At 33.2% G+C, this 21,215-nt stretch overlaps 1 long non-coding RNA gene across 3 annotated transcripts in view; it reads right to left on the reverse strand.

Annotated features, from left to right (window-relative positions):
- LOC125693853 (uncharacterized) overlaps window positions 1-21,215 on the reverse strand; it is a 41,094-nt gene continuing 19,879 nt past the window's right edge. The window contains exons 3-8 of one of the 3 annotated variants that reach the window (XR_007377281.1): window positions 17,888-18,005; window positions 14,970-15,234; window positions 10,917-10,963; window positions 5,329-8,725; window positions 3,551-3,605; window positions 1-1,127 (exon numbers count right to left, since the gene is read on the reverse strand). This is a non-coding gene — a long non-coding RNA (uncharacterized LOC125693853). Of the gene's footprint in view, window positions 1,128-3,550; window positions 3,606-3,687; window positions 8,726-10,482; window positions 10,769-10,916; window positions 10,964-14,969; window positions 15,235-17,887; window positions 18,006-21,215 lie in introns of those variants that run through there. The other 2 variants (XR_007377280.1, XR_007377282.1) reach the window with 2 other exon arrangements.

A 21,215-nucleotide genomic window follows, 5' to 3' on the forward strand; every position in this document is an offset into this window, starting at 1 on the left:
GCTTTGTAAAATAACGTAATTTAAGACCTCTAGTAACCCAGAATTTCCTGTAAACCTTATGTAAAAAGTAAAAGTAAAATGAATAGAAGGTGTTAGTTCTGAGTATGATGGTAATGATAAGAAATCACCTCTTCAGTGGGTGCCACCCTGGCCAAAAACACTGACATCAGAAGGAAAGCACTGGGGCCTGTAGTGGCCAGTTATTTGTCCACTAGCTCTGACTCCAGCGTAGAATATGTCTGGAATTGCCTGCCCATTTCCAGAAATGTTCTGTACATTTTCTATAAAATAAAAGCTAAACCTAAGAACCAAATCTATCTTGTATTAAATATGATTGATGAGAAAAAAAAAAAGGTTTTAAGATATATCTCAATCCTCTTAAAACTGTGCTATTAAGGAGTTGATTCAGCTCATAATGCCTAATGTGACTGTGAAAGTAGTTCAGAAAGGTGCATGAAGAACTTCTTTCACTGGAAAAGGGCTGCTGTGGCTTTACATACTGTCGTATGTAAACAAACAACTGAAGGCTTTCTGGCCTTAGAATACCTAGATATACAGATTCTCAGCTGAAATCCAAACAAGGAATTTTCTTGTGACGGTCTGAAGACATGTACCTGTTACAATAAGGAGATCTTTAATTTTTTAATTTCTATTTTTTAAAGATAATAGTAAAATAATAAGAATCCAATTGGGATGTGGAGGTATCTTTATTTCATCGAACGAAGGATGATTTTAGTTTTCCAAATTGGTTTGACTATAGAAACACAGGTCAGTGTTTCAAGTTGTCAGAACAATCTCATCCACAGTAATCTGTGTCTGATGGCTGAAGACATGCTTTCTCAAGGTAGATGAAGAGAACTTGTCTTATCCTGTGCTTTCAGTCTATCCCTCCTGATATTCAAAGACAGTAAGGCCACTACAAAGAGACACAGGAAAAGAGATAGCAATTATTTCCCCTAAGGCTTACCTGGCAGAGTAATGATGAAATAAAATGAAGATATACATGAGTAGGTTTGAAAGAACAAGAAACAGTAGGAAAGAGCTTGAAGGCTGGAATGTCATTCCTGCGTGAGAATAGATGGTTCCCTTCCTTGTGCATGGTCCTTTCTGTTTCTTCATTGTACCTCCTTTGGAAAGACATCCAGGTAGTGAATTACTTCCTGTTTAGATCAGTCTTATCATTACAAACACACTGAAATGTGACATATAATTTTGCTATTTGAAACTGCAGTAGCTGGAAGCTGTTTAGATGAATGCTTTTTTTTTTTTTTTTTTTTTTTTTTTTTAAGAACAGTGATAGATAAAATGCATTATTTTGATTCAAAAAAATTCCAGTCGAACAATGTTAGGAGCAAATCTGTTTCAAGGATGTGAAATAACTTTGTATTGCATCCACAAAGTTTTTTTGAAAGCTGTGGAACAAACCGAGAAGGTTGTAAACAGACTTAATACTTGAAGCATATTTGGATTTGTGATCTACTCATATATCTAGCTATTTTCCCAGATATAATTTCCTGCATGTTTCAGCTGAATTATGATGAACAATTGTGTTGTTTTTTAAAGATTTTAGAAAAAAATCTTTGAAAGTGGTCTTAATGCATTTGTATTTATTCTGTCAGTTGCTAATTCAAAATTGTGCCTTTTGAATAAAGTTGGATTCCATGTTAAAAAGGTGACTGCAGTTTGTTCATTCAAATTAACTATGTGATCCATCACCCTGTAGCATCTTTTTCAGAACAATGTCTTAAGTGATGATTTATTGCCTGTTTGCAAAGCGGAGCAAATGGTACAGAAAATGTAATTTACTTTTATGCGATGGACTGAATTTATTGTTTACTAATTGGAATGTCATATACAATGAATTATTCAACAAAAAAGACAGTCACAAAGAATGTCAGTAATGAAAACCAAACAAAATCATTGAATCATAGGTTCAAGTTCAAATAATCTTAATTGAGCTAAGTATTTGCATTTGTGGATGACAAGTAATTATATTTCAAGTAATCAATTGTAAACCTCGTTGAAGTTATTTTCTCAATAGACTTTTTTTCTAAAAGAAATGAATCTCACAGATGGTGGATTCATTTTTATATTCACTAAAAATGTTATTGTTCATAAAAGATGTATTAAAGTATTCTGACTGACATTATGACACAACTCTTGTCTTCTCATTTTCTTTAAGTAATTTTCAACCACCACAACTTGCATCCTTCTTCCTGAGGACGTAATGCGTATTAAATTTGTATGGGTTTTATAGGGAGAATGAATGAGGATCATGAATACATTGAAAACATACAGAAAGAACAGAATGACTTAATCAATATCACTTTAGTTGACAGCATTCTATATACCATGTGAGTACCTCCAAAATTAATGCCTCCTGTTTATTTCCATGGAAACTCTACCAGATACGAACAGCACAAGAACACTTTAATATAGCACATTTTCAGCTACAAGAAACTGTTTTTCAACATAGTCACCACCATCATGATGGGTGCATTTTCACTGGCAAAGAACAAGAGCTTGAATCCTGCATTCATAAAAATCTGCACCAGAAGAGGTGACCTGCTGTCACCACTGCTGAAATGCACCACTCACCACCTCACTGTGCTCACATTTATTGCTTGGTCTCCATCAGTGTTCAGCAAGCACCAATGAATGTCAATGGGTACCATTTTTTCCATATGGAGGAATTCAGTCCTGCTCATTTGCTTCAGCCTCACTTCCACGTCAGACACAATTCTGTCACACTACCCCTCGGCTGCCATCTGTCACACGCCAACAAAATGTAACAGAATATTGGTGGGAAGATTCAACCTCTACTGCCTTTGTTTATTTTTGCTGTTGTTTCATCTCTATCTGTAGTGTGCATGTGCACATAGTGTTGATTCAATTTTTGAAGAAGGTGTCTTGCAATAAAGGGAATAAATTCACTTTCAGAAGGTATACCTAATTTTGTAAGAATTTAGGATACAGGAGATGCTATACAGAATATATTGCTTAAATTTGCAGACACTGTCTACTTAATAGTGCTAAAGGGAGTTAAAATATATGAGTTTTAAAATTCAGAATGATGTGGACAAGTCAGGAAAAGGATCTCACAAAAGTGAGACAGAGGAGTTGCAATAGGGACAGCTGTAACACTGTAAACTTCAGACGCAATGGAGAACAATTAATTAAGAAGAAATTATACACAAAAAGACCTGAGGTTTATGATTTATCACTGGTCATTTATCACATGCCTTTATCAAAAACTATGCCTCATACTTATAATTACTTAGTAGAAATATATATAAAATGAATATATGTTGGTTTTGTAGAGAAGTGATAGGTAACTTGTTTTCCTTCTTTTAAAGCAAATTTATTTATTTTATTTTCCAGAGGAAAATAAATTTTCTCCTCTTTCCGTTGCCCATTTTCTTTTTATCTTACCTCTAATTCTTCCCACCTGTTGGGATTGGACAGACATTTTAACAGATGGTTCCACAGAACCAAACCCAATCAAATCAAACAATGAAATTTTTAACAGAGTTGTTTACTGGAACGGTACCTGTGGGATGCTCAGGGTAGTCCTCCAGCTGTATTCAGAAAGAAAAGAACCTTAGCTGGAATATTATTTAGACCAGCTGAAGAAATTAAAAAAAAAAAAAAAGAGAAACAACAACAACAAAAACAAAGTTCCGCTGAACAGCTGAAATAACTTGCTTAAATGATGTACATAATGGCCCTCAGGCATACAGGCCATTGCATAAAAAGCACTGGACTAAATGGTTCCAATTCTAGTGAGTAAGATAGGAAGTAATTCAATTGAACCATAGCAAAGAACATTTAAGTTGGATGTTACAAACATCTTTCTAATAGCAACTGTTCTTTTAATCATTGCACTAAAACAATAAGAAATCTTCCCCACAATAACTCAACTGAAACTATATTACATCAGAAAACTAGAGCAGAAAAGCATCTTCAGATTTGACAAGATCACTTACTTAGAAGTACTTTAAAGATCTGTCCTGTCCTAAATGAAAGCATAAAGAAATCTAACTAATAATCACTTGAATACCACAGTTTTATTGACATTTTAAAAAATAGTTTATTAGTGACAACAATGGAAAAGGCTGAGGTTCACAAAAATTTTCAGAAAAATCCACTTGACATATATTGTCTCATTTTTTACTCTGTGAATAAATTCTCTAAGATTAGGGATGACACATAGTATAATTAATACATAAAGAAGAGGATAAATTCTAGCTTTCATTTATGGAATCATAATCAATGCATTAGTGTGCAAATCCCAGTATGTTAGGAAGCATAGTTTAAAGTAGTTTGGGATTATTCTAGCTAAAATGTACATGAAAAGCAAAAATCATCATTAAAGCATTTATTGCCTACTTCATTAAATATGCAGTTTGTTGTTTTTTATTTCAACTTCTTTTTAATAATATGTAATAACCCTGAAAGGTGCTATATTGATATTTGAAGAGAAAAAAAAGATCTTTGTTAAGCTACAAAATATTCGCAGAATAAGAAGGAGAAAAGTGCTGATTCTGTGATATAAGAGATTATCTAGAAATTTTCTTTGCTGAGGCTAGTAACAAAGATGATGCTCCTTCTTGACTTGGGTTTATTTATTGTTACCAAAAACTACATAGAAAGAAAACAGCATTTTATCAATTTTTATGATTTCTCATTTTTTAATTAATTTGCATTCAGAAATGACATTGGAGAGAAAAATAGAGTGGTTATTTTTAATGGGTTGCAAAATAATTTAATTTACCTTATTTTTGCACTATTTCATTTTAATATTTGCCACTGGTGGAAGTGGTAGTCAGCATATAGTACTGTCTGCATGCTTTCCAACTGTATTTTTAGTTCTAACAAACTAGTAAGATAAAAGATAGCTGTGGAACAAATTTACAGCAAACATCAATCATCACACTGATTTTTCATCAATTTTATACTTGGAACCATGCATAAAGAACTGAAAACTTTCCACGATTCTTTTCATATTTTTAACATTCTGATATTAAATACAATTTAAATTATTTGATTTTCAGCTAACAAAATCTCAGTATCATGAATATTAAAAGTTTTATAAATATTCATTTAAAAGTATTATTTTTTTCTGTCATATAATCATTTTAATGTTTTGTTATTGTTTTTTTTTTTTTTTTTTTTAATTAAAAAGCAGTTAAAAAAGGAAGAATCCATGTTCCAAACATTAAAATCAATGGTCGTTTCCATGTTCACTTTATACCAGTTTTTAACCTGAGCAAATCTGTAAATCTTGTACTAGAAGTATTTGTGACAGGATTTGAATTTTTTACCTACCTTCTCTCTTGCTTCATAGATTCCTTAGTTTTTACCTTTCCTTCTATCAAAATTTTGACTGCTGGTGATAATCAAAGTAGAAATTGAATTCACCATTTGAACAGGGATGTCAAAAACATTCACACTGATCACAAAAATCCAATGTTTGCAAATGATAGGAAACATCTCTCTCTTTATGGGAAATAATCGTTTGTTAAGGAAGAACTGATAATTTTACTGGAGTTAACTGTAGTGTGTCAGTGAAATGGAGACATGGACATTCCAATAATGATATATTGGAATTTATATACTGTATATTATCTAGAGCAGATAGGTACCTAGAGACATATGCATTACTGGTAATGACTTCACAGGAAATATCAAAGCAAAAATAGTTTTTAACAAGAAGAAATAGTAACATGAAAAATTATTTTTTGTTAAATCAGTAAAACCAGACTGTATAGTTACAAAGTTTAAGTGGACTCACAGTTAAAAGAGCTGGAACAGACATACATGCTTACAAAACTGATAATGTTTCACGCTTGATTTTCATATCTATATCTCACTGTGTTAACATGGACTGCTGATATTTAAAGGATAGGTCAAATTCAAATTATAACAAATGGACATAGAAAAGCTAGACACAGTGATGTTGTTCATGTAGGAACTGTGATCAAATGAATCTAGCTAGGATTTAAAAATCAACATAACGTCATCTGTGTTTAGGTCCCACTGTCTAAAATGTAGACATTAGTAGTGAACAAAGAAACTGTGTACACTGTTATTGTCCAGCTTATCCACAGGATTACACTGATTGACAGAAATATGTGACTATGAAAGCATTTCAAGATTTTCTGATGTTTTTCTCCTCCTTCTTTGGTTGACAAGAGTTTGATGAATGAGATAAGACATCCAAGCTGAATATCTTGGTAAAACTACCTTCTAGCCACAGTAAACCCAGTGTATTACATACTGTGCAAAACTAATCTAACTGGCAGTGCAGCTTTTATTACTGGAAATATCTTCTTGAGGACTTGTGCTCATGAAAAATATGATTAAAGAAAGCTGTATTGGTAAATATAAACTGAAAACTGATTATGCGGTATCTGAGAACAAGGCACAATACTAGAACAGTATAAAGAAGATGAACTGGTAGATTCAAGGCAAAAAACAGGCAGAGTGATTGATTATAGATAAAATGGAGACATTTCTGTGATTAATTTATTTTGTAAACTAAGCGTTCGCTCTTTCTAAGTAAAGGACAATCAACGACTGTGAAGAGGAACCATATCTAATTAATAAAATTGCTATTCCATTTCCAGAACATTCAACCTCAAAAAGCAATGTGGTATTGATAATTGTGAAATGTGTTTGGGTCTGCTGATCAATTCTCTCTTTTAGATCCTTATAAGTGCTCAGTGTTCCTTAGTTTAAATTAACTTTCCCTATCCAAACTGAATGAGCTGTTTAATGTGATTATATAGCGCTTTTTGAATGACTGTGTTTGTATGCAAATATTCATTGGTCTGTATCCCAAAACAAAGCTTGTGACACTTGCAGAATCATTGTTTCTTTGAAATAATCAGGGGAAATATATGATCTTTTCCTTAAAATCACTGATATGGCTGAAATGGTTGATACTTTGATATATCACAATCTGCTGGCTTAAATGCAGTTTTGTTGAATGTAATCATAGTGAAATTGAATAAATTTGGTAGCTTAAAACAATTAGTGTTAGCACTGACTAATAATATTAAAAAGAATGAAAGCTTGTAAATTATCTTCTTTTAATAAACTTTTGGTAGATTTGCAATCTACAAATATTGCGTTAAGGAATGCTGATGTTCTGTTATTTATCAGTAGTACAATGGGGAAAAAAATTTTTTTTTTTTCCTTTAAGTGAGATCAGGTCTGTATTTGTGTGCTGGTTTTTGTGAGAATGCACGTGTGGATTTTTTTCTTTTTTTTTAATGGCAAAATGGTTTAAACGTAGGAGAACCAGGCTGTCATGTTGATTAACTGGATGATTAACTGCTCGCACTACTCATTTGTATTGCACTACCTCACTTTTGTCTTGGCAAAGCAGAATACTGCCCACAGGGTTTGTACTATTACAAGATACATTACCCATACCTTTGTGTGCATCTTCATCTGAAATAAGTGTGACAGTTCTTTGTATTTAAAAGCATTAGCTATACAATTTTAGATGTCATTGAATGAGTGCACTAAGTGGCAATCATATCATTTTTTAAAAAGACCAGTTTCTAATACTTTTGTGTATTTGGACAAATTATATCAGATGATCATTCATATATTTCAGAATTGGACTATGCTTTAGCAGCAGATTTTAACAGCACATTTTGGCGGCGCACATCACTTAGCACAAAATAAATTACAAATGATTATCCGTCATATTAGTACTGGCAACTCTAAAGAACTGAGTTGAACAGATACTGTTTCAAAGTTCTTGTTGCAACTGCATAGAATTTTTGGGATCCAAAAAAATGTACCTGCTTTTCAAAGTCTCATCTACATGTATACGAATTTTTTAAGGATCTTCAGCATTCGTGTTCTGAAAGGTGTTTGACAGTAACAGCAAGGTCTGGCAGAAATAAGAGTAGAACATTTTCTTTTAATAGCTAGTGAATGATTTATGTCATAAGAAAATACTGCACAACAAATATTTTCAGTGGAAAATTGTGAAGCAGTGAAATAAGTTATGGGTATGGATACCATAAATTTCCTTCACTTCTCATTATGGACAGAAGCTTTTATTTCTACATCCTGTACTCTGATGATCAGAACATATCTTCATACCTGTTTTGAATTACTGCATCTATCACTGATGGTACACATGGCATCTTGTACCAAGTTAGGGTTGAATGGGAATTTGTTAATAGAGTATAAGCAAATTATTGAGATGCATTAGATGGTTGCATGGACAGCTGGTACTGAATTTAAGGACCTTAATATAATTTCAGTATCACAAATTTAAGTTTTGTAAGAGATCTCTGCAACTAGACTTGATCTCAACTATTTGTATTTTGTGTATCAAAATAATTAAATGCTTTACATAGCAGTTGTGAGCACAAGTAAAACAAGGATTATGAATAAGTAAAAAAATTTAAAAAATGATTTTATAAACATGTTAGTAGAACAAAATAAATGTTTGATGTAAGATACTTTACACCAAGGAGTCATTTTGGTCAGTATCTACCAAAAAGCGGAATATTTTCCTTAAAGAATCTTAAGAACATCTGCTGGAACACTTGTGGATTAATACAACTTTTGCCACAGCACTTTTACTCCAAAGTTACCTCTCTCATTGGCATCGTGGGCTGATGAAGAGTCTTTTTCTGCTGCCACATCTCCTCTGTAGCTCTACTTGGTTGCATTTGATATCAAATTCTGCAGAGGCCTATATGACAATACCAACAGAGAACAAGTATCTAGGATCCTAAATATCCATGCAGCGTTGAATAAAAAGAAAGGAATCAAGTTATCCATACAAGACCGTAGATCTGAAGATCCTTAATTGCTAGGAGCAACAACACAGATATTTTTCAGTCCATCCTGTAAGAGGTGAACTGATGCCAAACTGTCCTTAATTACATTTTTTGGATCATACAATTTGCTGCAATTTGTGTCCTTGAGCTACTCTGAGGATATATTGAAATGTAATAAGCTTTACTGTAAAAGATATTAAGAAGGCAGTGCCTCTTGCTTGGAATGGAGAGCAATCTTTATATCTGCTGCCCAGGAAATGTATACAAAACATCTGTAGTCTAACAGCTGTTGAACGTCAATTTGGCTAGATCAAGGGGTTAAAATGTGCTTAAATAATCTACCACAGCTCTTATTTTTAAAAAGTACATCTGTGCTGACAGTTTTTCCACCAGCATACTCCCATATATGCTAAAACAATAAACAAACTTGACTAAAATCAAGGTGATAATGGAAGATACCAGAAAGCTCCAAGATAATTCAAGTTGAATCATACCTGCTTAACACTTCAGTATAATTAATGACCACAGAAGGGACAAAAAATTTTTCTCTCAAAGCCATAAAGCTATCTTGTTTTATGCTAATGTTATGCCTGTGCAGTGCACCCCACTAATATTGAGTTGTAGTAGTTCTGCCTCTGTGAACTGTACAAAATCTATTTTTGGTGATAGCAATGAGCATATTACATTTTTGTTTCCATGCTTTAAATATTCTCTTGCTGGGGAATAATTGACATTCAATTGTCACTCATCACATAGAGGCTGGTAAAAGACTTGGAAAAATCAGTGGGGGGCTTCTGTTGATTTAATAGTTTGTGTTTCAAGATCATAATAAGCTACATACAGAAACTAAATCATCAGACTTTTAATAATTAAAATTTTTCTTTGTAATTATTACAAGGATAGTTCCTTTGCATGTCATAAATTGTTTTTATCGTTTCCTAAATGATCATTTTGACATTATAAAGTTATTAGAAAGCTATTTACCAATGCAGCCATCCAAGGAATAACATCTTCTGATGAAGAAACATTGCAAGGATGTAACAGGAAAAAATATTTTTGCTTAAAAATGAACATAGTATAAGCTATCAGTTCAAGTGTGGGAAAAGTATAATACCTCCAATAAGAGAAGGATTTGTGTCACTCAGTGTAAAGACATCACTTTGAAAATGAAATATCCCTTCTCTTAATAATAACCGTCTTACTTTGATTTGTCTTATAGTCCTTCAAGCAAGCTCATAGTCTCTTGCAATATAATCTTCACATATATCTCATTTTATATGTTAGAAAATGACAAACATGGTAATAAGAATTTCATTTTTTAATTAATATTTTTCTAAAGTATTTAGAGATCATTTGATTAATCAAATGCTGTGTGAAATTTTAGAAGTAGCTAACATTTTGAGTATTTCCAATATAGAGATTTTAAAAAGAAGAATCATGCTAAAATACAAATTTAGGAAAAACATAAGATCTATGCTGCTAAATAACTACAATTACCTTTGGGACACTAAAATTAGAGATTGCATTTTACACCATTAAGAATACTGAATAAAAATTTTATATATATATATATATATATATATATATATATATATATATATATATATATATATATATATATATATATATATATATATATATATATATATATACACACACACATATTTTTTATTAGTTACCAAAATATAAAACAGTTTAAAGTCAAATAAAATTTCTCAGTTCATTTTGAGTTTGAATTCCTCTAACATGAAAAAAGCTTGTATGGTCTTTAAGGCCACTGTGAACTTTTTCTCCAGACAATCAATAAATAAATCTGTAATCTTTACCAAGTGTTTATAAGACAAAAATAATTACAGTGCCAGAGAACTTCAATAAAACAATGAATTATTTTAGTTCAGGTTTCAAGACCTGGAAACCAACAGGAATAATACAGATGAATTGTCATCACTTCAAGACTGAAAGAGAATGGAAACCAAAAATATTTAGTTTCAGGAACCATTACCAAATTATTTGGGAAATACATGCACCACCTTGGCCAAAGGAAGGCAATGAAACTAAAATCAGGGTTACTGGGAAGGACAGGAAAAAAGAAAATGAACTTACATAAACCCCAAGTATGAAAGCTGAACGTTTGCTGGACAAATACGATTCTTGAAATAGAAAAAACATTCGAGATTAGTGAATGAAGGAAAGACTGCAAACATAATGTAAATCATTTAATACACGTTTTGTAAAATCCTGTACTGAAAATTAATCTAAATTATCTTGGTTGAAAGATTTACATGAATTTTAAATGAACTAAATAACTAAGGAAAAAGCTATAAGGAGAGAAAGATGATGGATTGGAAGAAATGCTCAGTTTGGAGCTGCAAAAATAAGTGACGTTTCCAGTCTTAATTAACTTCTTCCTTAATGGTCTGGAAGGAGAAATACATAGTATATAAATGAGTTTTCAATATGATACTAAATGGCATTAAAATGCAAACACCAGTATGAATAGAGGAAATAATAAGAAAGTAGGTAGTGAGACATTATACATTATACAAAAGAGGTCTACAGAAAAAAAAAAACTAATTTGGAGAAAGTATAAGCCACAATACATTCAGCAGACAAAACATGATTGAAATGGTGATTAGAAAGTAAAACAGAGAAGCCCTAGAAAGCATGTACGGCTAAGTACACACCTCTGTACTGGAATACAAAGGATGTGAACAATGGTTCTCTCCAGTACAAACTGCAACTACTAAGGACTTACATACTCCTAAGAGGTCACAGTTTCCAGATGATTTTCAAAGATCTTTGTTACTGTTGTTCCAGGTTATACATTTGCAGACTTTGAGTTAAGCAAAGGGAGTCTGTCTGGCCAAAGGATCACCGACTACCAAAACATTTTCAGTTTTGCACTTTGTTAGCTCTTTCTCACCTTAACCTGTACAATTATGTTATATATATATTATGTTATAAATAATGCAAACACCTATAATGATGATCCTTCTTAAAGGTCACAATTTTGGACCCTGCAGTAACCTACAATATCACAGAAATTCCCCATCTAGAGATCATGCTAAAACAAACCTGAATAAATATTAGAGGAATGCCCTCAAACATACTCTGTAATACCACGCAAAAGAACAGTCTCATTTTTTCCTCTTACATTATTCTAGACTGTGAGTCAAACAGCTCCAGATGAAGAAACAATCTCAAGAAATCCATTCTGATCTTAACCTATCAACAATTTTTTTTTTAAAATTAGCAATATTTACGAATATACTTTATTCACCAATGCCCTTAACCACAGACCTTCTGATTAATATTACCTAAAGAGCAGCCAAAAGATCAAGTGTTATTGGTCTAGTAATCAACAGAATGGGATGCAGAGCTGATGCTGAGTTGCAGGGTTTTGTACCTAAATTGGTCCCTGTCAACTGCCACAGATGAACCAGCAAACCACTGGAAAGGCCTCCTCGCACTCTGGGAAGCAGACAGCTTTGGGGAAGTATTGTAGGGTATGAGTGCAGATCTCTGCCCCTCGCAAGTATGTCATCTGCCTCGTCTGCTTCCCCAGATCTAGCAGCAACAATCAAAGCTAATATACCAACCCTGGAGTCAAACTGTGAGAAATTCCCATCACTATCAAATGTAAAGGGTAATCACATTTTAACCTCCAAACTCACAGAAAGCCAAATATTTCCTCATTTTAGTCTTTAGGTTTTTTCACACAGCAATGAAAACTGTTTTCCATAGAGAGGCAGATTTTCCATGCTGGGAATTGGTCTGCTTACATTTGCACTGGCATGTGGGCATATAATATAAATGTGAAATATTTGACAGAAAATAAAACTATAAAAATTGCTAGTAATTATCACTATGACTCCAGTCTAACACTCCTTATTCACATAAACCTGATATCGCTATTGTGGCTGTTTTTCTTTCAGTGAAGAACTGAGAATAAACTCATCTATGGGCAAGTTCCTTGAGATGTGAGGTGGCACCTTTTCTTATACAAAGAATTGCAGATATTTATGTTAACACTGAAAGAGTATTAAAAAAGCATATTAGTGTCAGATTGAAATAAGCACAAGTCTTGCCAAGTGCATTCTCAGCTCTAGTCAAGTTATTGTCGAGTTTCCTGACCAAAATACCCCAGTGTTATGCAAAGTGAGACAAGAGCTGGCTGAGAAACATGCTCAGTGTGCTTCTTTTCAATTCCCAAATAAAATGCTGCAAGATATACCAACATCAGGTGTTAGTTCAAAGTATCAAACTGAGCTTTAAGTCATGAATGTCTTGCTATCTTATTAGGTGGTGCATTTGCTCACACATCATTTATTAAAGAAACCCATAAATCTAGTAATAAATGATACTTGGCTGAAAGTCCCTTCCATGCCCAAGTTATTTTTCAAGCGCAGTTTACAAAAAAGTCTGTTGTTCTGAAATAGTGTGTTGGTCTTGTAAATATTTATTCAGCAAATATTCCCAGGATGGTAAATGTAAAGATTACCAAAAGGTCTATGGCACAAAAGATCATATGATTTAAGGTAACTAGTGATTTATGGCATTGTTACCTCCCATCACTGAGGAAATGAGGCTTGAGACTGACTAATGTTTGTATTTATTTTGCTTGCTGGAAGCATTTATAACTTTCTCCCGGGATTTTTCTGAACTACACCGTATGATATTCCCAAACTCTTTTTACACTCTTTTTTGATTTTAATTGTAGTTGAATAGAAGTAAAATCTTGGGAATACTTCTAATTTGTTAACTCCTTCCTACAATGTCTTGTTAAAATTACTCCTAATTCACTCTTGAGAGCAATCAGCCTACTTGCCATCTAAGAAACCTCAAGGAGAACTACTCTTTGCTACACTCTTTTACAAAATTGAATATTGCAGGGATCAGCCAGTGTCCAGAAACTTTCTGAATAGGCAAAAAAAGCCACAAGAGGCAAGGAAAAACATGAGGTTTCCTCTGTGGGGTTTACCCCAGGTCACTGTGAGGAAGGCACAGTGGGAAGGTTGCAGTCCCCCAGCCCCTGGCCAGCTGCCATTTATCTGATGGCTCTGGCACCAGGAGAATAGGGCTTGGGGCTGTCCCCAGAGCTCCTAAGTGCTCAGCAGCCATCTGCCAGCACAGCCCCAGAGGTGCCTCTGCTGATCATTGTCTCCTGGATACATGCCTTGGGGATTGCAAAAAGAAAAAAAAAAAAAAAAAAAGAAAGAATTAAGAGTTCCATCTTATCTTGAAAAGCAAGAGATCTAATCTGTATGAACTAACAAGTGAGTTCCCACTGGTACTGGTAGGTATACTAAATTGCCATACTAAATTGCCACACATGGTGATGTGGCATTCAAGTTATGGAAAACACATTCTTGAAACTGCTTTGCTACCCAAGGGTAGCATGACAATAAGTTGTTCCTTAATTTATAGATTGCCTGAGTAAGGAATCAAAATACGTCTTTTGCAATGATTAGCAGCCTCAGAGAATGCTTCGACCAGGAACAAATGCTGATTTGTTTATGAGGTCAACCAAAAGACATACCAATGTTGCCTTCCTAGCAGAGCTTTCAGTTACATTCAGTCATTTGTTATCTTGTATTGATAAAGTTAATGCAGAGAATCAAAGCCCAGCTTATATCACCAGTAAATATTATGATCATATACATCTGCAGAACACACAAACTCTGTCGTCACTTAACTAGAGCTTTTAGAAAACCCAAACACAGAACTTGATTTATGAAAGTGGTATGACATGTTTTTTCTATTGATGAAACACACAGCATAATAAGAGTTTAAAATTAATTATTATGCACAAAAATATTTTAGCTGAGGTCATAGTTCACATCCAGCTCTTTGATAGCTATCTTGGTTCATATATTTCAAAATATTTAATTAAGATGGCAGAAATTATTAAGAACTGTCTATCAGATAGGGAAACTGAGGTTCCCAGTGAGTTAGAGCTACTTTCTTTTTAATTAAGTAAAGTGGCAAAAATCAGTTTCTCTATCCCTGGCTCCTCCACCTTCACTGGAAATTGGAAGTTTGTCCAGAGCAGCTAAGAAGACTCATAACATCCCGTGTCCCTCCAAAAACTTTCCCAAATGATTTTAGCAATTAAAATAAAATTAAAGTCCTGTCTAAATACCAGCCTGCACGTACCTTTCTCAGTTTCCTCAATATTTTTAGGTATTGACAAAGTGTTCCTTTTGTCTTTCAGTGATCTGCCCTTCCTCTTGGCACAGCACATGATCTTTCTCCATCCATTCATACAGTCAGGAAGGGTTTCTGTCTCCTAGAAGTAGTGTCTTACTGGCTTCCAATAGAGTTCCAAGTGTATCTGTCAGTCATACTGAAACAACTTCTTTTTTGAATCATGTTTTGATTGTATTTGTTAGGTTCAGGATTATTTCACTTTTTCAATGCCCTGTTCAGAAAAAAGGAATTGTAAAATACTTATCATAAGATGTGACCATGCACTTCTTCAAGATGAACCTGAGTAGTGGTCATATGTTTAATAACTAGTCAGGGAGATATATAAATAGCTCTAACAGACTTCACGTACCCTGTTGCACTTGCTAAAGCAGCAGTTTTAAAATTCTTTCAAAATTGTAAGCATACATAGACTCATGAAATTGTCAGAAAAGTACAATAAATGTGCCATGATACTTTTACAGTTATGATAGATCTTTGATTAATGCATACATCTGGAGGTAAACTCACCTGGAATCCTAAATTATCCTATGGAGAAACAATTTACTCTATTTATAAATCACCTCAGAAAACACACTGCAAACACACAGCAAGTTTACTTCTAGTTGTTTTAGCATTAACCTCAATAAAATTACAGCTGTGTCTATACCAGAATAAGGAAAGAGAATAGAGTACTGAGCTTTTGCTGTTTACTAGAATTTTTTTCAGTAGAAAAAACTTTAAGAATGATACACTCTTAGCTAAATAAAAGCCCAGCGTAGTTTATTGTAAAACAAACTTCCTCCTGCTCTTCAGAACTTAATATCTGAAGGTTCATGCTCTCTATTGGAATTGAGAGCACTCAAACTTTTAAATCAGACTTTTTTGGAATGAAAATTGGATTTTGGCAGAATCATAGTTTGCTGTTTTCTGGTTTTATTTTATTTTATTTTTCTCCAAAGCCCTCCTTTAGACATATAAATGTCCAAAGATGTAACCTTCCCAGTACAATCTTGCTGCCTTCCCTGAGTTTTCTTATTTTTTGTCCTATTCCCCTGCAGCTAGTTTTTCAGTGTCACTTATTGAGGATCACGCTAATTTGTCAAAGCCGATTTATTTTTTTTTCAGAAGAAGCTCTAGTTTATGACCTTTCTCTTAAACTAAAAATTTATTTGCATCAAAAAAATACACCATGACTTGTCAGAAATCAGGAGAATAGTAAATAGTTCTTACAGGATATGAGAATATCGGTCTCATATCTCAGAATATACTTCAAAATACACTTCAAAATACAGATCAAAATGAACATTAAAAATAACTTCAATTTTCCATTAGTCCATCCTTATTGACTACATCTAAAAATACTACAAATACTACATCTACATCTTGTTAGAGACCAGTAAAATAGAGCCCTTAATAGTGGCCTTTATTAAAAAAAAATTTCCTTGTTCTGTCTCAGAGGATGAGTTACTGTGTGCAAAAAGGTCACTGAAGGAAAAGTTCACACTCCATTATACACAACCCATCCCACAACGTACCCGTTCAAACCTCTTTGTAAAGATCTATGATGTGGTACAGATCCTGGTAATGTGACAACATCACTTACAGTCACTGCTTATTTTATAAAATAATGGACAGACCTTGGCACTATAAACACGGATTAAAATAACTTTGTTAAGAAGCTAAAAAGCTCTGTCAGTATAATGCAATAAAAAGTCACTTTCTAAGGTGATACATTATCCATTCATAATATATTTAATGCAAATCAGGGCAACAAAAGTTGAAATTATAAAAGGATTTTTAAGGCATTTTTCTTCAAGCAGTAATCAATACCTACGTGCTTCCATTCTTTCAAGAAGGTCAATGGACAGTCTTTGAATAAGTAAATCACTTGCTGTGGTGTTTAGACTTTTGTTGATGTTGCTGCTCCATGGAGATTTGAAGGACTGATTGGTAACCTTTTATCTAATAACTTTACATCTTTTGATTGCAGTAGAATTTTAAGTGCAATCAAGTTTTTTGTGTGAAAAAAAGTTTGCAACACCTCAATTAATAAATCTCCTCAGTTAGATAAATTGCTTCTCTTTGTCTATACTCATCTTCTTCCTCTTGAGTATCGTTACAAATGACTACTGCATCTGAAGGGTAGTACATTCTTTGGGGAGCTGACACCAGCAACTGGAGTCATTCATAATTGATACAGAATGTGTGTTCCCAACTCTCACTGGGTCTTTTTCTGCCTCTTTTGGCCTAAGTGGGGCCAATATGAAAACATCTACTCTATTTACTCATTACTTTTGTTCAGGTAAGAGCTACAATAACAAGTCCTATATAACAAAGCAGGAAAATGCTTCAAGGTAATGGGGCTGGTAATTAATTCTGAATACCAGTGGAAATTCTACTGAAATTCTATCAAAGCTACACTAGCACCAAGCAAGATTATCAGAATTAATATTCTTGCAATAAATATCAAGGAGTTAAGAATGATTAAATCATTATTGTCAAATGTTATGAGAAAAAAAAATGTTAAAAAAAAAAGCTGTAAAAAAGCTGTGAAGATTTACCTGGTCTTTGCATCATAAGTGACAAAATCTTGAGACTTGTCTGTATGCAAAACTTGCAGCTAGTTAGGCAAAATGCAAATTGATAGTGTACACAATACTCAGCAGTAACTTATTATATGAGCAAAAGATAACAGAATATAAGCTTATTTCATTTCATTTCAGAATAGGATGCTTCACATGACGTCACTCTCAAGGCTATATCTTCTGGGAAGTCACAATTTACTACTCAGCATGAGTAATATTTGCTGATGAAAATGTTTTCCTTCACAAGATCTTTCAAAGTCAAGTCAGCACTCAGTATGGGTCATGAAATCACAAACTTACATTGTTATAATTCACTTTAACGCAGTTTTGAAATTAAACTACTTGTCTTCCCACTTCATGGCTTTGAATATGTACCAACGCCTCCTCATGGAACTTAAGATTTTTGTTTGAGAAGACACTAGAGTGAAGAGAGAACATAAAGCAAGAAATCAAGACTGGACAAATCCAAAATAACATAACTACTCAGATTTCTGCTGACCTATAAGTATGAGCGCCTACTTTTCTTCCCTACCATTCTATTCAACAGTCATTGTATTATCAATTATAGATATGAACAATGTAAGCTTTAGATACTTGTTTTGTTCACTAACTGGAATTTTTTTTTTTTTTTTCTACAAAGCAGCTAGAATGAAAGGTATGGAAATAGTTGGCTGCAGAAAATTTCACCCAGTTTAATTCTCTCTCAGTAAACACATATCACACTTCTTCAACAACTAAGTGAATGTACCTCATCTCATCCATATTTTAAAATAAATTTTTAAATGTATTCCTTAAATTGAAGTGAAATATAACTAAGAAAGTTATTACTCAATATTTTCTATCCAACTATTTCTTACAACTTGCCCTTTTCCACTTTTTCTTTTACCCAGACAGAGAAACAAGTCACATTACAATCAAATTATGAAGCTCCCAGTCAAGTACTGGGTTTTCTTTAATCAACTTGAATCAACTCATCATTTAATCAAATGCCTGATCTCCCTATTGAATCTTATGCATCTACGGTTGATAAATTGTCCCTATGACTGTCTCAGAAATACATGAGAGTCAATTTTGGAAAATTCTGGCCCATTGACTGCATATAATCAATCATCTGAGCTAGAGTTGGAAGTAGATATTAAAAAAACTGATATTTTACACTTTTTTTTTTTTTTTTTGCACTACTGTTAGCAAAACAACTCATTTGCAAGATAGAAAAGTGAAAGCCTGACATGAACTCTAGCACTGAACCAAGAGAAATATCATGTCTCCAAGGCTAAATCATATATATAATTAATCATAAAAATATAGAAACATGGTATAAAAACTTGGAAACTTACAAGTCCCCCACCTAAACACAAAATTTACAAAATTAACTCCCTGGGAGAAAAAAAAAAAAAAAAAAAAAGGAAAAAGAAATTTTAAATTGCTGAGAGGAAGAATCATAAGAATCTTGGAAAGAGAGAAAGTTAGAATTGAATAAATCTCAAAGATGGAAGGAACAAAGAAAAGTAGAAAAAGTTCCTGAGAAATGTGAGAAAAATCATACTGAATTCCTTAAGTCCAAAGGTATTAATGACAAAATACACTGAAAAAATAGACAGTAGAGGCTGAATTAAGAAGCTTCAAAATAGTTTTTTGTTTTATTTATTTATTTTATTTTATTTTTTAACTGGGAGAAGCTTCTGGAAAGTGTGTGCAGAACAGCAAGGAAACACTTGTCAAGAGAGTACTTTTCTGGAAGTCCCACAGGAGATTCTGTGGAGTTCAATGTCAGTAAGACACTGCATAAAAACTAAAAACAAACAAAACAAACAAAGAAAACAAACAACCAAAAAACAAAACCATCATCCATCAAAAAAAAAAAACAAAGCCCCACAGACAAGAGTCATCTTGCAGAAATATAAACTTTTTTCACCCAAATGAGTTCTGTTTTCTTCATCTTTCTTTTTTCATATTTGTAAATCTAGAAAAACAGAAAAATCTATTTCCAGCTTCTAGCCAAGTATCACAAAAAATTGATTAGGAACAACCAGCATACATTTAATACAATATGACTTGTCATGAAGGTCATAAAGGAAGTTCTGTCCCCTAGTTATATAGCTTTATCTGTGAAACTTTAAGGACAAATAGTTACACTTCAAATTAAAAATGCAATTTGTACAATAGGCATAAGTAAATGCCTCATTTTCAGTATGTTCCCTTCTACAAATTCATTAACAAGAGTATTTGTGGAAAGTAATCACAGAAACAGTGTGTACACAATTTAAACTAATTCCATTAAAATCAAAAGAATATTCAGAAGATGTTTGCTATAGTCATCCAATTCTATTACTTTTGACATCTGTGGAAATCAGATAAAGTATTAAAATGGAGAGTCTGAAGGAGTAAAATATTGTTCTTCTACCAATATGAGATTGACACATTATTAAGTTAAACCATTTAGAAACAATGTAACATTTTAACTAGCAATATCCTATTAAATTACATTGCAAGAAGACATTGGCTATCTTATTAATATGATAAAAGTATGAAAACTACTGTAGTTTTAAGGACTTATGAAGGGAGTTTCAATATTTTAATTGCAATTAAAGCATGATATAAGTTCCATGTTGGAACTCCAAGTTTCAGGTGATTCGAGTCAAAGTGCAAATGTTAATGAGAAGTTTTTATTTTAGGTTATTAAGTCTGACTGATGAATCTAACAAGGAAGACAACAACTGCTGAGAAAGACATATAAAAATCACACCATTTCATGTCCACAAGCCCAAAGATTCAGCAGTAATATCATGACTATCCGACTGTGCTTTTTTGCTCCAGCTGCTCAGCCTACCTCTTTGTCTTTCATTGTTCCATCAAGTCTGCTGACCCGTGCTTCATGAAAGCACTACATTATTAGTCACTTCTGTAATTAGTGGTGCTTAGTACTTAGATCATAGTTAGTTACAAATACTCCATGCTGAGGAATGGTGAATACCCAGAGATTTCTGTTCGCAAGTAAAGTTAGGGATAGAATCATGAAGTTGTCTCCTTCCCATTCAAGCAGACAAATCATAGAGGAGATGTTTACCTTGGACCTTCAAAAGCTCACCAGAATTTCATCCCAGAAGTCATTACTCTGGAGCTAAGCACTTGAAAAGGACTTCAGCTAAGTCCTTAAAAATAGGCAGGAATCACATTAGCTCTCTTTTTATATTTTAAATTCAAGTAGATTTTATCTTACAAAACAAATGATCAAACTTCTCCACATCAAACTGCCCTAAATGATATCACACTCAGACTAAATATTGGTCGGTATGATTGATTTTGCAAGCAGAAAACTGTAACTGTCTTACAAGCAACAATAGAGGAAATATTTTAAGCAAAGCTACATCTGCCAAGAGAAAACACTTCATCCTTTTATCACGCCACATCATATAAGATTTTGCATTTTTTTCATAAAACCCACATAATCAAGGTTTTTTGTCCCTTTTTTTTTTTTTTTTTTGCATCTCCAAACAATGAAATATAGAAAAAGCATTTGCTAGAATTACAATTTTTATGGCAAAGCATTATTCAAAAGTTTCAGGGGCTGTTAAACAGAGTAAGCAAGTACTACTGTACCCTTATTCTCATTGATGCTCCTGTAAGT

Source organism: Lagopus muta, chromosome 5 (genome assembly GCF_023343835.1).
Source record: "Lagopus muta isolate bLagMut1 chromosome 5, bLagMut1 primary, whole genome shotgun sequence".
NCBI classification, from domain to species: domain Eukaryota; kingdom Metazoa; phylum Chordata; class Aves; order Galliformes; family Phasianidae; genus Lagopus; species Lagopus muta.